General features: G+C 39.6%; 1 protein-coding gene across 3 annotated transcripts in view; it reads right to left on the bottom strand.

Annotated features, from left to right (window-relative positions):
* Positions 1 to 20,767, bottom strand: part of LOC137632323 (atrial natriuretic peptide-converting enzyme-like) — a 229,331-nt gene that overhangs the window by 52,145 nt on the left and 156,419 nt on the right. For all 3 annotated transcript variants that reach the window (XM_068364244.1, XM_068364247.1, XM_068364245.1), the window contains one exon: positions 18,992 to 19,125. The gene's annotated coding sequence lies outside the window, so the exon portion shown is untranslated. The remainder of the gene's footprint in view (positions 1 to 18,991; positions 19,126 to 20,767) is intronic.

Here is a 20,767-nt window from a genome sequence, read left to right as displayed (position 1 = left end):
TCGGAGTTGAAGGATATGGTAGCCAATATACTCCGCGCGGGGAACCAGGCGGCACCCCCGGTAGCCCCGGATCCTTCTAAGTTGCCTCCTTTCGAGAAGACCAACCCATGGAGGTTCGCTCACCATGCACCCTACATAGGTACTTTAACCCTAGAGGGATTCGGGACCCGCCCTCTAGATGATCTTGAATTTTTCCCTCCGGGGCTTCAGTTCCCCATCAATGGCTTCGCCCGGCTGAAGGAGCATGCTCTTGTTAGGATGGATAAAGTCCCTAAAGAGACTTTTCATCTTCCCTAAGGAGCAGGCCCAAGCTGTATGGGCTAGGACTCTTGCTGACTGGGGTTACGTCAACTCCAAACGGACCCAACCTAAAGGACCCTATACAATCTTTACCACGCCCCAATCCGTTCCGATTCCTCTTACGGATAAAGTGGCCGAGTTGACCATCCAATCGGCCAATGAGGGCTCCCCTGTTCCTGTCTTCAAGGAGACGGATTCCACCTCGCTGCTTCTTCCGGGCTCTTCCGCCCTTTGGAGGGATGCCTCGGATACTTTTTCGGTGAATAAGCTCGACCCGGACTGCGCCTCATCTCTCTTCTCTGAGAAGCTTCCCAAACTACCGGATCACCTTCTCAAGTCAGAGCTCGACGCTCGGAACAGACTCGCTAGATCGGTTCACACCATGGTCTCGGCAGAAATGTTAGCCTCCCTATACCCGGATGAGTCTCTATTCCGAGTGTTTGCTAAGAACAACCTCCAAACGTTCCAGTTCGACCTGCACGACTTCTGGACATCCAGGATAAACTGCAGGGAGTATGTTCTGGCAGAAGCTTCCATTAGGCATGAACCGAATAAGCTCATAGCCGCCTCCTGTTGGGGCAAGAACCTGTTTCCACAGGAGGAAGTAGACAAGGTCTTGCAAGACGCTGCTAGAGCTAACCAGAGCTTGCAAGTGAGATGGGGCCTTTCGACTAAGAGGAGGGTAGACTCAGGGAAGCAGTCTTTCTTCAAAAAGAGGCAACGCTTCACCCCATACAAGACCAGTCGTGGTCAGTTCCATCAAGGCCCTCACTCGTCAACTCCTTCTACTTCTAAGACGGCTTCTCCGCATTCTGCTCCTCCACCAAAGGGGGTCTACCTTCCTGCTCCCCAAGGTAACCACCCTACCCCCATGGCTCCTTGGATGCCCTCCCCTGCCTACAATCCAGCTTACGAATCCTCCAATACCTTTCGAGGATACCTTAGAGGCGGCAACAGGGGTAGAGGTCAGTTTCGCCAACGCGGCGGACCAAGAACCAGGGGTCCTCGTAGAGGGCAGGGGTCTAAATGAAAGGAATCAGGTAGGAGGGAGACTATACCACTTCCGGGACCATTGGACCTTCAGTCCTTGGGCCCACAGCATTGTGTCAAAAGGCCTAGGTTGGAAATGGTCACAAGGTTCTCCACCTCCAGCAGTGACCTTCTTCCAGAAACCGACTCCGATTTTGGAAGAATACACCAAAGAATTACTTAAAAAGAAGGCCATAAAGAGGGTACGGTCACTGAAATTCCAGGGGCGGCTGTTCACAGTCCCCAAGAAGAATTCAACGGCATTAAGAGTAGTCCTGGACTTGCCAAAACTGAATTCTTACATTCAATGCGACAAGTTCCGTATGTTGACTGTCTCGCAGGTACAGACCTTACTTCCCCGTGGGGCCGTCACCACCTCTATCGATCTTACAGACGCCTATTATCACGTACCTGTAGCTCGAAACTTCTCCCCCTACCTCGGATTCCGCCTAGGCAGGAAGGCCTTCGCATTCAGTCATGCCCTTCGGTCTCTGCATAGCCCCCAGGATATTTACAAAACTGGGGGAGACAGTGCTCGAACAACTCAGGAACCAAGGGATCAAAGTAGTTGCATATCTGGACGATTGGCTAATCTGGGCGCAGTCCATCTCCGAATGCAACAAAGCTACAGCCAAAGTGATCCAAGTCCTCAGCAAGCTAGGTTTCAAGGTCAATTTGCAAAAATCTCGCCTGCAACCAGCAAGCTGTTTCGAATGGTTAGGCATCCAATGGGACCTCAAAAGTCACAAGCTCTCTCTTCCTTCCAAGAAGGTCAGGGAGATAGCTGCAAAGACAAAAAACTTTCTCAAGCACAAACAGGTGTCCAGAAGAGCCTTAGAAAGAATCCTCGGCTTACTTCAGTTTGGGTCAGTGACAGACCTCTTTTTCAAAGCTAAACTCAAGGACATCAACCGGGTTTGGAGAAAGAGGGCTACTATAAATTTACGAGACAAAATCTCGTCGGTCCCCTCAATCCTGAAAGAGAGACTTCGGACAAGGTCCAAACCAGGGAACCTTTCCAAATCGGTTCCTCTGCAATTCTCTCCTCCTCAGGTGACGATCCATACAGACGCGTCTCTGAGTGGATGGGGGGGATATTACAACCAGCAGATGTTCCAGGGCTCCTGGTCCCCCGCCATGAGACACTTCCACATCAATGTGCTGGAAGCTATGGCAGTGTTCTTAACCCTGAAGCGGCTATCCCCTCCACGGTCCACCCACATCAGAATAATCTCAGACAGCACAGCAGTAGTGCACTGCATAAACAGAAGTGGATCAAAATCTCCCAATCTCAACCAAATCCTGGTCACGATTTTTGCCTTGGCAGCAGAAAAGAACTGGTTCCTGTCGGCGAATCACCTTGCAGGGGTCCAGAACGTGATAGCGGACTCACTATCCAGGACGAACCTACTGGAGTCAGAATGGTCTCTGGACGTGAATTCTTTCCGGTGGATTTCCATGCTGGTTCCCGGCCTCCAGGTGGATCTATTCACGACACAACTGAACAACAAACTTCCTTGTTATGTGACCCCAAATCTGGACCCTCAGGCATACGCCATGGACGCGTTAACCCTGGATTGGAACCATTGGAAGAAGATTTACCTATTTCCTCCAGTGAATCTTCTGATGAAAGTCCTACACAAACTACGCTCCTTTCGGGGAGCAGTAGCTTTAGTGGCACCGCACTGGCCAAAGAGCAGTTGGTTTCCTCTCCTCCTCGAGTTGAAACTTCGCCCCTTCTGGATTCCATTCCCCAAGCTGACCCAATTAGTCCAAACTCAGACTGTGTCAGATTCCTCAAGGATAGCCAAAACCCTAACTTTGTGGGTTTCATGAAGTTTGCAGCCCGCAGGGATGCAAATATTGACCCGGAAAATGTCCTCTTCATAGAATCAAACAAAAGGGATTCCACAATTAAACAATACGATTCGGCCGTGAAGAAATTAGCAGGTTTCCTAAAGAATTCAGATCATTCTCGCATGACCTCTAATTTGGCCATCTCAATTTTCAAGTCCCTGTTTGACAAGGGACTGGCAGCTAGCACTATAACCACGGTTAAGTCGGCTCTAAAGAAGATCTTCCTCATGGGTTTCAATATTGATCTGTCGGATTCCTATTTTTCATCTATTCTGAAGGCATGCGCTAGGCTCAGACCTTCGGTACGACCACAAAAGGTCTCTTGGTCTCTGAATGATGTACTAAAGCTAGCTTCAGACATGGATAACGAATCCTGCCCCTACATCACTTTTCTTAGGAAGACCTTATTTTTAATGGCTTTGACTTCAGGGGCTAGAAACTCAGAATTAGCAGCTCTCTCACGTAATTCCGAAAATATGGATTTCCTCCCGTCAGGTGAAGTTCTACTTTCTCCAGACAGAGCTTTCCTAGCTAAAAACAAGGACCCACAGAATAGGTGGTCCCCTTGGAAGATTATCCCTCTTCCCCAGGATACTTCTCTGTGTCCCGTCACTACACTCAAGGCATTCTTAGCTAGAACCGCCGACCGCTCGTCTGGATCCTTGTTTCTCAGAGAACAGGGAGGTACTATTTCCATTCAAGGCATCAGACAACAAATCCTTACTTTATTAAGGAAGCTAACCCGGAGTCGTTTCCTCATGCTCATGATATCTGTTCGGTGGCAACCTCCATCAATTATTTTCAGAATATGGATTTTGATGACCTGAAGAAGTATACGGGTTGGAAATCTCCTATGGTTTTCAGATGACACTATCTAAAGAACCTACAGGCCCTTGAATTCCCCACAGTTGCAGTTGGGAGTCTTATCTCCCCCCAATAATCTCTCCATTCTTCCTTTTCATCCATCTCTCTCCTTCTCCCTCCTGCCTGCCACTCCTGCCACTTCGCCGCTCTCCTGGGTGGGTTGTTTAGCCCTAGAATTATGTTACCATTTCTTTACTACCCTGGTTATTACCTGTTAGTATGATTAATCTTGCCTTATTCTATTTTATGTTACTGTTCTTTAGCCATGTAAGGATTGATTTTGTGTTGTGATTGATTCTCGGGATGGTCCCTTGCATCTCATTTTATTGTTACACCATCTTTGGGATTCCTGTTTGGGTTAATGTGTTTTATTTTTAGTTTGCCTACCTTAATATAGTATTTTGTTCTTGGTACATGGTGTTTGACTTTATCCCTTTTATTTGATATTGTTTTTGGGCTTGGAAGGCATTCTCTGGTACTTTTTCACCGGGCGTCACAGGTCGACCCAGAAAAGGGATTTTGACAAAGGAAAAATCTATTTCTGGGGAGATACCTGTGACGCCCAGTGAAACCCTTCCCTTACGTTGACCCACCCTTTCTCCTTTCCAAGCCATAGTTCTTGCAGAAGGATGTAGTCCAGGTGGCGCTAGCATCGGGCGTCGGTAGAGTAGTTCAGGTAAAGTAGATAGGGCCTCTGTAACGGCCCTTCCCTTTGATGAAGGAATTATCTAAATGGAAGACAGCCTGTGAATAGTGGTTTTCACACGCCCCTGCTTTATAAACGACGCCCACTGGGTGTTCGCGCGAGGGTAGTAACCTCTGCATTCCATACTTTAATCTTTCTCTGGTATATTTGGAAGTATTTATATCAGAAAAGTGTAAGGAAGGACCCTTTTCACCGGGCGTCACAGGTATCTCCCCAGAAATAGATTTTTCCTTTGTCAAAATCCCTTTTCTGTTTTGTGTTTAGTGAGTTAACAGCCAGTGAGAGGCAGAGAAGGCAAATACCAAGGTGATAGCAACAGACCACCAAAAATCGGTCTTGTGGGGAGGTGTCAGAATTTCCTTCTGATGCCAAAGAGGAGGTCATCATGTTATACCCTCGACGTTTAATTTTAAGTATCCTTTCACAATAAAAAGAGCAGGAGTTTCCACTTATGTGAAAAATCTAGCGGACTGAAAAAAGGCTGAGGTCTACGTCGAGTGTAAGAAAGATCCCTTGTGCTATTGACTATGAACATTACATAAACTTTAAATCTCCTCTCTCTGGTTCCTGAAATAAGTATAGCTTTGTCAAATGTTTTGATTGAAAATATTAACCTATACAAAGAATGTATTCCAAACTTTAATGTAATTTTCATTATTACACTACAAGCATTGTAAAAAGCCTCATGATTGTGAAAATCCTCTTGTATAAGAAAGTGTAATAATAGATTTAAATATAAATTAATAGTTCTTGAGAAAGTAACTCTCATTGTTTTCCCAGCCTCTCTTGACATATTAATCTTATTTTGCAGCACCCAGGAAAATGCTAATCGAGAATTTTTATAAATTTTTATAGAAAGAAGGGTGATGACACAAAAATTAAACACTTTAATTAAAAGAACAACTTTTACATAACATCACCCACAGCTACAAAAGCTCCCAATGTCCAGAAATTCTTTTAAGTGATGCCTAGTAGAAACATACTGGGTATACCACTGAGATATTGCCAAAACTCTTTCCAAAAAAATATTTCTAAATAAAATACAGAGAAGTATCTGGTCTCCTAATTATCATGATCTCTAATCCTCAAGTCCTTCATCTGACTTGAATCAAATTTTCTGTGAGCTCCTGTCACTTAGATCTTAATAACACAAAAACACACAGCATTCTTGGACAAAGGAGGGTTTGGAATTCTAATCCTACAAGAAATTTCAAGAAACTTTCCCCTAACATTTTCAGTTTAGTCTGAATTAAACTCAACGACTAGGGCATAAAAATCTATTTTCCAATGTATTACTGTACCATATTCCTTATCCAAAGAAGGAATGAGGAAAAATTGAGGCAAAAATTTTAGGTAAGTAGGTAAGAGAGACAATAATTTTCTCAATACCAAAACTACCATCATAAGAAATAGGTTTTAGTTCTCACAAAAAGCCTGTAAGTTTAAACTTTGACCAAATTAAAGGATGATATTCCTTGTTATATAATTGAATCTTTGGATCTTCAAAAGCTCACACTAGGAGCAGATGAACTTTTTCTGAGCAGGCAAATAATTTTTTTATAACTAATAGATCAATCATATTTTTCCTTTCACAAATTTTCTGATATGTAAAGTAGTTTGTTATTTACTTCATTATATCATTTTTACAGGGCAACTTCCCTGTAAGAACTCTAGAGCTTGTTCTGGAGCTTTCTGCTAGCTATCAATTATAACGATATAATAATAAACACAGTATAGTAAAATGAAATTATTGATCAAATATAAATGTAGCACAACTAGCAATAATAATAATACATGCAACAGGATAAGAAGTACAAGAAAATGTATTCTATTGATATTAATAAGAATATACATGATATAAGTGAAGCAATTTAGAAGACTGGGTTATCAATCTACTTATAGTAAGAATTAAAAGTAAAGATTTGTTCGTACTGTATATGGAAATAATACTAGCGAAGTACAGTAAAGTCCTTTCTTATCAATTTTGAACATGAATATCTTGATTATCTCTTTGTACCCCTCAATGATCATACAATAAGCCCACACTTTACGCGAGTTTATACTTCCAAACTTACTTATATGCGCCACAGAGATCCACAATACCTATTTGTGGAAATTCTTTCCACGCTTTATTTTAATCACCCCCGTTATTCCATTTTTTTTTTTTTCTGGGTTTTACGCATCTCATTTTTCTTTTGTTTCCTTTGTAACCTTCATTATTACACCCTTAAATATTCATTGCTGCTAACATGTCTATCATTCCCCTGTAATGCTTTACCTTTCATCACCTCATTCCTCTGTAGATGATTTCATCTCATTTCCCGAGCTCACAGTACATTGCTCTGACGATGCAACAGACCGTCGACAATTTTTCAAAAACAGCACTTGGTTGCATTCTGTTCCAAATGCTCTTGAAGCTTTGGATGTTTAACCACAATTGGTTTGTATTTAAGTAACTCTTTAATTTACGTAACTCATTGATCTTCTTATTGCTATTTACATCTCAGTACCTATTTATAAGTCTGTTTAGCTAGGATTGTTTTCTGTGTTATTGAACATCAATAAACACCACTTAATTTTTTGTATGTATATTAATTTTTATAAACCAGGCAGTAGGATTTCTTTATAATAACTTTCCCCTGGAGTTTCAAGAATGATCCTTGTACTTATAAAAAGCACCCTTCAGCGAACCACGTACTCATGAAAATTTGAAGAAGAATTCGACCTGTTTGAACCAGCTCAGCGCCGGGAGGCAGAAGCGTGTGAGCGGCCCACTTAAAAACCAGGAAGTGTGGAAGGCGGACGTAGGCATAGCCTCTTCATCTGAGACGTCGTTGTAACATAGGCGTCGGTTCGACTACCTGTTGGTCAACCATTTACTAACCAACAGTATGCCTTACTTTGTGCCATTATTCAGGAGATAGGCCTAAGAAGACAAAACACGTCAGTGCAGAAGTGAAGATGCACCGTGTTGTTAACAGTTTACAAGATGCTTCCACTTCAATGTCTACAATAAACCCTCAAGAGTGTGAGTACAAATTAACGGTGCTCAACCTTGGCCAAGGAACTGTCCCCCCCCTTTTTTTTAGCCTTTATTTGACGATGTGCACATTTAGCTAGGAAGTCATGTTCAAACTGTCTGGTTTAATCATTCGTGGCGTGTCCATTACTGTAAGTTGTGTTCCCGTTCCCCTCTATTAAATTTGAAATTTTTGCCCGAGAGGAATGTGTTCAAAGTAGTGAGTAGAACTTTGGTATTATTTCAGTCACCATTTTTACTTTCATTGGTTGATTAGTTATTTGATTATTGATTTACAATTTAATTGATTTGACCATTTTCTTGGCACTTTTCATTTTTCATATGGCATGCGGTCTTTATTCAAATTTCAATTAGGTAGTTTTGCTGGTTTTTCCTGAGTCAGTTAGGTGAAAATTCCTGTTGTACTTTATGGAAATAAACGCCATTTTTAGGTTAAAATTATTAACAGTTTTATCACATGAGGTGAGACATGGCTTAAGGGTAAGGTTATATTTACGTCAAACTACAGCTATCGGTGTCAATCCTTTATTGTAATGTTCTATGGTATAACCTCCCGGTGATCCTTAGGACATTTTGACTTTTACAGTATTGCTCCCCCTAACTCTTTGTGAAACTGTCGTTAACGTAACTGATTCAGTCCAACCACACTTGATTGGGATTTACTATTCTGCGCCCTGGAGTAGCGTCTGAACATCAAGGTGATATCGGTGCCGACAGTCCCGGTATAGAATAATCTTTGGACTTGAACGTGTGCAGGGAAAGCAAACCATCTTCGTTGCGGTTCTCTAGTTTGTCAAGTGTGAGAGTGTTGGCGCTCTATCCTTCAGGCTTGGGTCCGGAAATCAGAAACGGGGAGGCCTTTCCCGAAATTATTTCCCACACTATTAAATAAAAAATTACATATTCACGATAAAAAATTTTGATGCTCAATTTTAAATAGTCTGCGCTCCTTTACACTGGGCATGCTTCGTGCCGCATTCCTCTTTCCCCACCTAGCTTGTCCCAGCTCTTGCTGTACACTGTATATCCATTTACTGTATTTGACATAAACCAGAACTTGATTAAACTGGTGTTTCACTTAAATGTATACAATAATATTGGGTGTAATATTAAAGCATGCTACCAAAGGAAATTTCATATTTCCTGAAAGGAACAATTATTACCAAGATATTTATGTTTTTAATCTATAGAATAAGCTGCATTTCTCTTTAAAAAAAGTATAAAAATAAAACAATTTGTGAGTTTTACCACAATATCTATATAATAATTCACTCAATGTTTACATATCAACAACCATCTAACCCCCTCTCTTGGCAAAAACATAAGCAATCAGAGTTGTCTATGGTGACAGAAGTATTGTAATTATGTAAAGAAGAAATTAATTCTTATTTTTATTTTACTTAAACACACAATCACAGTATACAGTATGGTTATACTGAGCAAATTATATGTTGTTGAGTCAATTCTTCCTAACTACTATGTAAGAAGAAAAATTAATTACAAATATGGAAAATTCTAAGTTTCGAACAACCGGGCTAGCCTACCGACAACGCAATTATAAATAAAGATAAAATTACCGGTAAATATTCTTATGTTACTTAAACATAAAACTAACGTATACACCATAATCATATTGAGTACAGTGAACCCTCGTTTATCGCGGTAGATAGGTTCCAGACCCGGCCGCGATAGGTGAAAATCCACGAAGTAGTGACATCATATTTACCTATTTATTTAACATGTATATTCGGACTTTTAAAACCTTCCCTTGTACGTAGTACTGTTAACAAACTACCCTTTAATGTACAGAACACTTAATGCATGTACTACAGCACCCTAAACTAAAACAGGCACAAATATTAAAGGCGATTTTATATCATGCGTTTCCTAAACACCTAAAAAGCACAATAAAAAATGACAACCAATGTTTTGTTTACGTTCATCTCTGATCATAATGAAGAAACAAACTCATTTAGTGTACACATATATGTATAGGTTAGTTTTTGCATCGATTATATTGATTACACAGTATGTTGATTTTTTTATTACCAATGTTTTACTTAATTTTTCTTAGGACTTCCAAATGAAATGTTTTTCTTTATGACGCCGCCTGAAACGACGGCGTCATAAAGTACTGTACGCTCAGAACAAAGAAGGCATTTAACGCGCATGATGAAAGTGATAAATAATGATATTTACAGTAAAAGCATTTACAAAATATGTTATTAGTACAAACCTAATTTACCGTATCTATATAAAACCATACAGTACATACTGTACGTAGCAAAGTAGGAAAACAATTTACGAGAGAGAGAGAGAGAGAGAGATTGTTTTACGTACGTAAATGTAAATTTTAAACAAAAAAAATATGATAGGTTACAACATGTAGACTTTTAAAACCTTCCCTTTAACTTAATTCATACAGTACTAAACTATAAAACAGGCACAAATATTAGAATGTTAGAATATTAAAGTAAAAAATTAAGATTGTTACTGTACTCACCACGAAAGAAGTTCAAGAAAAACTTGAATGATGATGGCGATGAATTTGCTGCACAGTAGAAATAATGATGATGAAGCGGATGATGTGTTCTACTGTGCAGCCAGGTAGTATTTTACGTCTCTTCAGACGGAGGTGTCTTTTCCTGGGACACCTCTTCAACTTCTCCAATTTCTTCCAAAGGTGTAGTAGCAGGAGGAACTGGCTCTTTTTTGCGAGGCTGGAAGAACATTGTGATCGGAAGTTGTTGCCGCTGCTTCTTTTTTCGATCTAAGAGCATCTTGTAGGGAGTCATGATGTCATCAACCTTGTTGCAAAATTGCATCGACCGAACCATATCCTCGTCCCACTCTTGCAACATTTCTTTCACCTGCTTTATATGGTTGCAGACCTTGGCAAGCCGTTCTAGTGTTAAGCCCGTTTCTTCAACATTTTCTTGGGTCTCTTCCTGGGTTTCACTCTCTTCTTCGCTTGCCGATTTCGTCAGGTCTTTGAGGTCTGCGTCAGTTAGGGGCTGGGAATGGCAGTCCAACAACTCGTCGACGTCTTCAGTCGTCATGTCGCCAAACCCGTCACCTCCAATTATGGCAACCAACTGCACAGATTTGCGTACTGCAGAGTGTTGGATTTCAGCAGGTGTAAATCCCTCGTCGTCGTAAGGCCACAACTTCTTCCAGCTCGCATTCACAGTTGCAGGTTTCATCTCTTGAAGTGCCTTCTGAATATTCTTCAGGCACGTGGCTATGGTGTACTGCCGCCAGTACGCCTTCAAGTTAAAATCTTCATCCTCATCCTCATCCTCTTGGGCAGCATCCACACACGCAACGAGGTCTGCCAAGGTATTCTTCGTGTAGAGGGCCTTGAACGCCCTGATAACCCCCTGGTCCATCGGTTGAATTAATGACGTGGTGTTGGGTGGCAGGAACTCAACCTGAACGCCCTCACGCGACAGGTCAGTTGCGTGTCCACCAGCGTTATCCATAGGGAGATGGATCTTGAATGGCAAGCCCTTCTCTACGAGATATTCACTGACTTCGGGATGAAACACTGGTGGAACCAGTTGGAGGTCAGCATCTTCGTAATCCATGCTTTTGGATTATGCATCCAGTACACGGGAAGGAGATTCTTGTTTTCATTTTTCAAAGCGCGAGGATTTTTCGACTTATAAATAAGCCCCGGCTTTAGCAAAAATCCAGCAGCATTGTCACACATAACGAGGGTAACGCGATCCTTGAATGCTTTAAAGCCAGAGGCTTTAGCTTCCTCTTTGAACAGGAAAGTTCGCGACGGCATTCTCTTCCAAAACAAGCCGGTCTCATCCATATTAAACACTTGTTCCGGCTTGTATCCACCTTCGGCGATGATATTCTTGAACGTCTGGTTCACGTAAGTTTCAGCAGCGGCAGTGTCAGCCGAAGCAGCCTCGCCATGCAGGGAAACGCTTTTCAGGGCGAAGCGTTTCTGAAACTTCGCGAACCATCCTTTGCTGGCGGAAAAACGTTGTTTCTGAGGCTGGGAATCAGTGGATGTCCCTGGTTAAGGATCATCTGCATTATCATCTTCTTCAGCATGGTTGCCGTCGTCGTCTCGAGGTTCCTTTGCAGCAAAATTCTCATACAAGCTCAAAGCCTTTGTTCGGATGGTGTTCGTATCCAAGGCTATGTTCTTCTTCCGGCAGTCAGTAATCCACACAGCTAAAGCACCTTCCATGCGTACGATCGTTTTATTACGCATTGTAATGACTCGCTTCGCTGATCTGCTAAAGGTGATTGCAGCCGTCTTTCTAATGTTCGCCTCGTCCTTCTTGATATAGCGAACAGTAGATTCGTTGATTCCAAAATGGCGCGCTGCGGCCGCGTAACTTCTACCGTCTTTTAACATATCAAGAAGCGTAACCTTCTCAGCAATCGTCATCATCCTTCAGTGGCATTTAGGCTCAGTACCAGCCTTAGTAGAAGCAGAACGCTTGGGAGGCATTGTACAGTAGGATTTAACAAAAAGTTCAACTTAAAACAGTTGCACACAGCACAGATTAAACTTCACAAACTTAAGAACGTCTACTCAGCGATACGCCGTAAGAGAAAGTGGACGACCCGGGCCCGCGAGAACCTAGATGCTGCGGGTTGGAGACGAGGGCAAAACACCAATCACAGGCTAGATAACAAAACTTGAGTTCTGATTCGTCATCTATCAGCGCTTGAACCAATCACAACCCGTCTTACAGTATATGATGCGTAGGTTACCAACTCAAAGTATTAATAATAATAATAATAAATAATGATAATAATACAGTAATAATAATAATAATAATAATAATAATAATAATGATAATAATAATAACAATAATTTTATTAACAACAACAACAATAATAATAATAATAACAATAATAATAATAGCTTTACGTATGTTATTTTATTCTTTTGTAGGATGTGTCTCTCTCTCTCGTACACTTATTCGAAATGTGATTTCTGCAACAAAGAATATTATTGGATGCAGTACTACGTATGTATACATACAAAAAAAATCATGGAAAAGATGCACATCCATTACATTTGTAGTACAGTAGTAGCCATCAGCAGCCTTACACCATTCTAATATGGTATAACTGCATCTGACTTGCGTTTCATGTTCGATTTAATTTTACTACGTACTGTATACAGTACTGTATTATCGTATGATCACATTCTCTTTTCGTGTTTTATTTCTTTCTGTGCTGAATTATATATCATATGTAATGCAATGAACAATCAGTAAGAGCAGATATTACTAATTACAGTATTAATGGAATTACAGGTAACGAAATATCGTATTTGGGGGTCTTCAGATTTCGCGGTATTTTCGAAATTTCCGGAAAATCCGCGATATGTATATATATATATATGGGTTATGGAAAAAACCCGCGAAGTGGTGAATCCGCGATGGTCGAACCGCGAAGTAGCGAGGGTTCACTGTATATTACAGTACAGTAGGCCCCCGCCATACGACATTAATCCGTTCCGGAGTTGGTATCGTATGGTGAAAATGTTGTATGGCGGGCAATAGTATAGCTAATGCGTGCAAAACCCCATGTAAAAACATTGAAAATTAGTACGTAACAAAATAGTATAGTAAGCACTGTACTACAGTATACTTATATATAATATACATGTACTGTACAGTATATAATTAAAAAACATTACAGGATAAATAAAAATTATATACTGTACAATACTGTAAAGGAAAAATTAAATCTTATTTACCTTTGGAGTGATGTGACTTGAACTGGTAGTGGGTAGAGGCAGAGGGGGGAGGAAACGGTAGATATAAAACCGTATCAATGCTAATTATGTTATGTACACTTAATAATCAATTGGTTCTTACTATTAAACACTTAAAATTAAAAATGTTTTTTTTTTCTATTATTTTTGTCTTTTGAAATTTCTTTTATGATTTTTTTTTAGAACTTAAAAAATTACTCTTTTTTAGCTTTTTCAATAGAATCACTATTATCCTCTTTGCTTTCTGACACTTCTCTTTTGGAGAAATATCTATCCAAAGAAGCCTGTTTCTGACGATTCCTCAACATATCTCTAAAATGACTCATACACTTGTCATTAACAATCTCCATAAGATGACTTGTGTGAAGTTTTTCTGGGTGTTTCTTTCCAATGAGACTTTTAAGGTTTTCATAACAACCGATAGCTTCCCTTATTTCTTCCGATGTCGTTTCTTCAGTTTCCCACCCGTCCTTGCCACCACTAGAGCTGTGCTCTTCTGAATGATGGTCAACTGCATTGCCTCCAACTCCTTCAAGTCTTCAGTTGTAACCTCCTCCCTGTGCTCCTTGATAAGGTTATGGACGTCAGCCTCATCGACAACAAGCCCCATGGACCTCCCGATTGAAATTATTTCCTCAACATCACCCTGAGGCAGGATCATTAACGGCCTCGTCTTTGGTTGAGGGATCGAAACCTTCGAAGTCTTGTTCTGCCACAACAGCTGGCCACAGTTTCTTCCATGAGGAGTTCAAGGTGCGCCGTGAAACCTCATTCCAAGCTTTGACGATCATCCTCAGGCATTGAACGATGTCAAAATGCCCCTTCCAAAATTCACGGAGGGTGAGTTGAGTGCTTTCGGTCACTTCAAAGCATCTTTTGAACAGATGCTTCGTGTAAAGCTTCTTAAAGTTGGCAATCACTTGCTGGTCCATAGGCTGGAGGAGAGGGGTGGTGTTCAGTGGCAGATAGAGAACCTTGATGAAGCAGAAGTCAGGATGAATGATGTCCTCGAGGCCAGGAGGGTGAGCAGGAGCATTGTCCAATACCAGGAGACATTTGAGAGGAAGATTGTTCTCTTCTAAAATGTTCTTGAAAGCAGAACCGAAGCAGACATTTACCCACTCAATAAATATGGTCCTCGTGACCCAGGCCTTGGCATTAGACTTCCAAAATACCAAGAGCCTCTCCTTCGTGATATTTTGTGCCTTGAGGGCACGAGGATTCACTGAGTGGTACACCAGTAGGGGCTTAATTTTTAAGTCCCCACTGGCATTTGCACAAAATGCAAGGGTAAGTCTGTTCTTCATCGGTTTATGGCCAGGAAGTTTCCTTTCTTCAGCTGTGATATATGTACGGCGGGCATTTTCTTCCAGGAAAGGCCAGTTTCATCACAGTTAAACACTTGCTGAGGAATGTAGCCTTCTCTGGAAAGTACTTTCTCAAACTTCTTGAGGAATTCTTCTGCTGCTTTCTTGTCAGAACTGGCCACCTCTCCATGCCTGACGACTGAGTGAATACCAGTCCTCTTCCTAAAGCGATCAAACCACCCATGAAAAGCCTTGAACTCTTGGAGGGCTTGCTGCGACGTTCCTTCATCTCCGCCATCTCTCTGGGCTTCCACGAGATCGGCAAAGATGGCGCTCGCCTTGTGCGAAATTACCGATTGCGTGAGTGTATCACCAGCGATTTCCTTCTCTTTAATCCATAGAAGAAGGAGTCTCTCCATCTCATCGTTGATTGAGGTCCTTCCACTGGCAAGGACAGTCATGCCTTTAGAAGACATATTTGCTTTAATTGCTTCCTTATTCTTGATAATTGTACTAATCGTAGACTGGTTATGGCCATACATACTAGCAAGGGTAACGATGCGCATGCCTTCTTCGTATTTCTTCATCATCTCCAGCTTCGTTTCCATAGTAATCATTTTCTTACTTCTCCCTTTAACATCGCTAGCAATCTTGGGACACATGGCTAATGAATTAAAGTTATAATTAAGGCAAAATGCCCCAAAAATACGATATCACAAGCACTCACACGAGATCAAGTCTTTACGAAACGCACACGAGATTCTGAACTGAGCGCGCGTATAACAAAGAGAGAGAGAAAGGAAGCATCTCTCTCAGGCATTGTGGGAGGGATTTCGGCCAATAGCGTATCAGCATCTTAGTGACTCCGTGACGCCGACCAATAGCAGACCAGCTTCTTAGCGACATATGAGCGTGGTGGCAAGCTAGTGACTCGCACATCCGTACGCGTAAAAGTTTGAGGTTTAGAATTCGATGTCGTAAGGTGGGGAAAAATGTCGTAACAAGGGGACGAAAAAACTTCGTAGTCCACACCGTAACGTGAAAAAAACGTAAGCTGGGGACGCCGTACCACAGGGGTCTACTGTACTGTACATGATTCTAAGTCAATCCTTCCAAACTATGAATATGAAATTAGAATACTGTACCTATTAACCGGAGTTTCATTCATGTTGCCAATGCACTATAATTTATAGTATTTAACTTTTTGGTACTTGATTATAAAGCTTTGAAATTCATTTACATAGTGTTGTTATTATGGCTATATGTGTTTACACAATGATTATGTTATCAACGATACTTTTATCATTATCTTTTAACTTTCTAACTCACTGAAGTAGAAGATGGGATAAATATCACTACTAGGTTACTGTAGATGTCGGACAGTACTGCACAGAAGGCGACACATCAAGAATTGCGCTATGCTTCAAGTCGCTGCGTAGAACTTCGTATGAAAATGGTTCACAATCATATAAAACATGTACACTTAGTTAATCTTACATTGTATACATATTATACAGAACAGTATTACACTACAGTGTGTTTATTAACTACGTACAGTACGGTACAGTACTGTACAGTATATAAATGTAGAGTAGATATGTGGTAAGTTGTCAATGTAGTTATGCCGTCTGAACAAAAATAGCAAACACATTACAGTTAAGCTGTACTGTAGTGATATTAGTCTTCATATATTACGTTGATATACACTAAAGTATCACCGAGTATTGTATGGTACAGTATTACTAGATAGGAACAACTGTGTTTTGTTATAATTGTATGATGACTACTCGGTAGAATGATAGTTTCGGTCAGCATTTCAAGCTGGTTTTCTAGACACCAAGACACCTAGAATTTGCAAGGCAGAAGACTTGCTGAAGTAAGTGCTTCTATACAAAACCGCTTATCTCTCAAGTGCCTAGGGCCATAGAGGGTAGTCTAGATATTTTATCACTTCTCTCTATGAAATAAGCAGCATTTACACCTCTTATTATTTTGTGGTTGGTGTGGCAAATAGTATGATTCCCTTGGACTGGAAGATTACCTTTTGAATTATTATGTTAGATTCCCTAAATCTCGACTGCATCACGTTTGAGTGGCTGCATGCGTCATTTGCATGTTACTGGATAAATGAAGGGACTAATACCTCACTTGCTTAAACGAGCGTCTGTCACATATATTTTAGTTCCCTTGCATAGTAAGTACATAATTGAAAAAAGTTTAACAGTCTTTAAAATGGTTTATTTACAAGACAATAATTAAAATTAGTCTTTAATAAGCAACTTGATAAAATCTATATGAACTATTCAAAGTACATGGTTCGTTTTTGGTAAGATATATAAAATTGCTTTCCCAATTACTGAGTAGGGTTGGTAATTCAAAGCATATCATTCCACAAGATGCTTCATTACCAATATAGTTCTAGGTCACAATTTGTTTCCTGGCCTTTAACTCGTCAGCAAAGTAAAAAGGTCAATTTAACAATTACTTTAATAAATAATCAATTCTTTTACATTTTTTGACATATGAACTACTATATTAAGACCTATATTGGATTAGTTGTATTGTTATAACTGTAAATAATGGTAATCTATTGGTTACTTTAAATGGCCAGTTACCTAAATTAGGTTAGGTTTAAATAATTAGTTTTAGATATTTATTATTACTTACTAAATAAAAATAAAACTTGTGATTAGGAAGACCTGCCATCACTAGACCTCATGCTTTTATTATGTTTAAGTAAGCTATATGGCAAAGGATTAACTACTAGATTGTTTCATTATTCCACAAAGGCAAGTATATTTTTCAAATTAAAGATAATAGGAAAATGTTTAATAAATTTTAGGGTAAGCATCGATAAACAGAGAGGAGCAAAGGGGAGGTTCACAGTAATAATATCAGTTAGAAAGTTTAATCCATCTGTGGCCAAGATGTGGAATGATCTTCATAATCAGGTACTGTAGTTGAATTGGTACAACTTCAATAGTTCAAACTTTCAGAAAATGTTCTTTATGTTGAACAGGCTAACATAAGTCTTTTTATAGTTTATATTTGAATGATCTGTTTCTGATGTTGCCACTGTTCTTAAAATATTTTATTTTAATTGTTCATTACTTCTTAAATAATTTATCTATTTCCTTCTTTCCTTTCTTCACTTGGCTATATCTCCCTGTCGGAGCCCTTGGGCTTATAGCATCCTGTTTTTCCAAATAGGGTTGTTAGCTTTAGCTAGTAATGATGATGATGATGATGATGATGATAATAATAATAATAATAATAATAATAATAATATTTTATCTTAATTGTTTATTACTTCTCATATACTGTAGTCTATCTATTTCCTTATCTCCTTTCCTCACTGGGCTATTTTTCCCTGTTGGAGCTCTTGGGGTTATAGCATCCTCTTTTCCAACTGGGGTTGTAGCTTAGCTAGTAATAATAATAATAATAATAATAATAATAATAATAATATTCTATTCTAATTGTTCATTACTTCTCATTTAGTCTATTTCCTTATTTCCTTTCCTCACAGGGGTATTTTTCCCTGTTGGAGCTCTTGGGCTTATAGCATCCTGCTTTTCTAACTAGGGTTGTAGCTTAGCTAGTATCAACAACAGCAATAATAATAATAATAATAATAATAATAATAATAAAAATAATAATAATAATAATTTGATTATTTATAACAAAATTTCAGACGTGTCTCTATGTACAATGAGCCCCTAAATATCCTGATAATTATATGTTAAGCTACATATGACCTTGAAATATTATAAACATCTTAACTTGGATGAGGTTATGGAAAATTCTTTGACTGCTGAGATGGAATATAGGAAGTTTAACAAAAATTTTCCATTTGTGCTACGAAGAGACAGAGAAAGGTATAAAAATCCTACATTTATGGTGGTTAAACTGAAGTGAATCTCTACAATTACTTCATCCCTTACAAAGTTTCCAAGTGAGATAATGGAAGGAGCATGACACTATCATACACTACTACTACTACTACTACTACTACTACTACTACTACTACTACTATACTAGCAAGTTCTTGAAACCTAGATACTAGCACATATCAGGAACCATACTATCAGGTTTCTAAAACCTGGATACTAGCACATATAAAGTAATACCATTAAGATGAAAGAGATGCTGCTATAATTAGGTCGAAGCAATCCAAGGATACCATAAAGCCACTAAATCACTCCACATTTCAATATGATCAATAAATGCGGGAGTACCCTCATGGATAAACCAAAGAATGATGCTGAAAGAAAAATAGAGAACATAATTAAATATATAACGTTAGTTTCATATATTCAATGCACAAAAATAAGGATAAATAACTATACTTTTTTTAATTCTTTCATACCTTTGTTGATGGGGCTTTATTCAATTTGAGCTTTCATATACTGTTCTGATATAAATCTCAATAAAAATAAAATCTCATAAATCCATAGTCAAAATTGTATATTATCTACTTCTTAATAGTACAGAATCTTTAAAAATAGGATATCAACATTTTCATACAAACCTATTCACCATTTATATTTCCCATACAAAACACCTCACTACAAAAACCTATGTGTGGAAAACCGATTCTTTTGCTGTATGCATTAATTCCCAAGTGTTAACACTGCACTCTTATTTTTTTTTTATACATTTGACAGCAAAAACATGGCAGGGAGGTGGAAAAATTTGTATTCTGGGTTTTAAAGACATTTAATTTGCTTGAGGAGACTGCATATGTTCCAAAACTAACCTATAACTTTTAGTGCCCATATCTCAAGAGGAAGAATAGAGTTGCAGAAGGCGAAGACTGTAATAAAAAAAGTGTGAAGGATCTGTTTACCACTTAGTGCTTTAGATATAAGGCACAGGTATCATTTTAAAAATTAAGGAATTCTAGACATTAAACAGAACAGAGTACATTGTAAGTAAGACAAAGTTGAAAATTGTGTGTTATGCTTCAACTGAAAAGGAATACAGTTTAACCATAAAAGAAACCCTTTCTGGTATAACTCAGGAACATAAATGGTGGTCTACCCTTAAATCTGCACTCTTTGGAGTAGATGCAACAGTTCCTCCTTTACTTAAACCAGAAGACTCAGTCACTCACTGTCCAAAGGAAAAGGCAACCCTTTTGGCTGAGGTTTCATATTGTTGATGAGAAATTCCATAGAGATTTACTTGAACCCCTTTACTAAAACAACTCAAGACCTCTGGTCAGAATATTGGAAATTCATAATATTGGAATTTTGGTTTGGAAAACATCTAAATTTCGGGTTTCAAATAGCTTTTTATGATGAAAATTTTGTTTAATTTCTAAAAAGTTATTTTTGTATATTTCCTGAATCATGTAAGGGCTGTTAAGCAACCTGAGTACACATTTATTTACTTTTTCTTCAACTAAAACCTCGATAGTTGTTCTCGGCTCCGACTAGGGGAAGGAGTCAGTAGGTATCCCGGGAGAGGGATGGGAGGGGGGGGGGCTGGGGAACGAGAGGACTCGACCCGTAAGGCAAAACAGCTGACTCCAAAGTCTCTGAGAGACGTGAGGTATCCCTGGAGTGGGGATGAGGGTATGGGGGGCCATACACCGATAAGGGGAGAGGGAGGAGGCAGCGAGAACTAGCCAATAGGGGAGCTCGAGGCGATCACGTGGGACCGAGGGAGGACAGGAGTACCAATCTGACCAATGGAACCACGAAATAACAAAACGGAATGATCATATACGGATAATAAAATGTAAAATAATGTGACACATCGAACTAGGTTATAAGGCATGCGTAAGCTAAAATAAAATTGTAAGAGAGGGACGCAGGGGAATGGCAGGGAAAAAGAAAAACAAGCCGAGCCTTCGAGCGCGGGTAGATGCCGAGCTGGACAGGGGGGCCAACATAACTTCT

The sequence above is a fragment of the Palaemon carinicauda genome, chromosome 41, assembly GCF_036898095.1.
Source record: "Palaemon carinicauda isolate YSFRI2023 chromosome 41, ASM3689809v2, whole genome shotgun sequence".
Lineage (NCBI taxonomy): Eukaryota > Metazoa > Arthropoda > Malacostraca > Decapoda > Palaemonidae > Palaemon > Palaemon carinicauda.
This window is presented reverse-complemented; position numbering and strand designations above follow the sequence as displayed.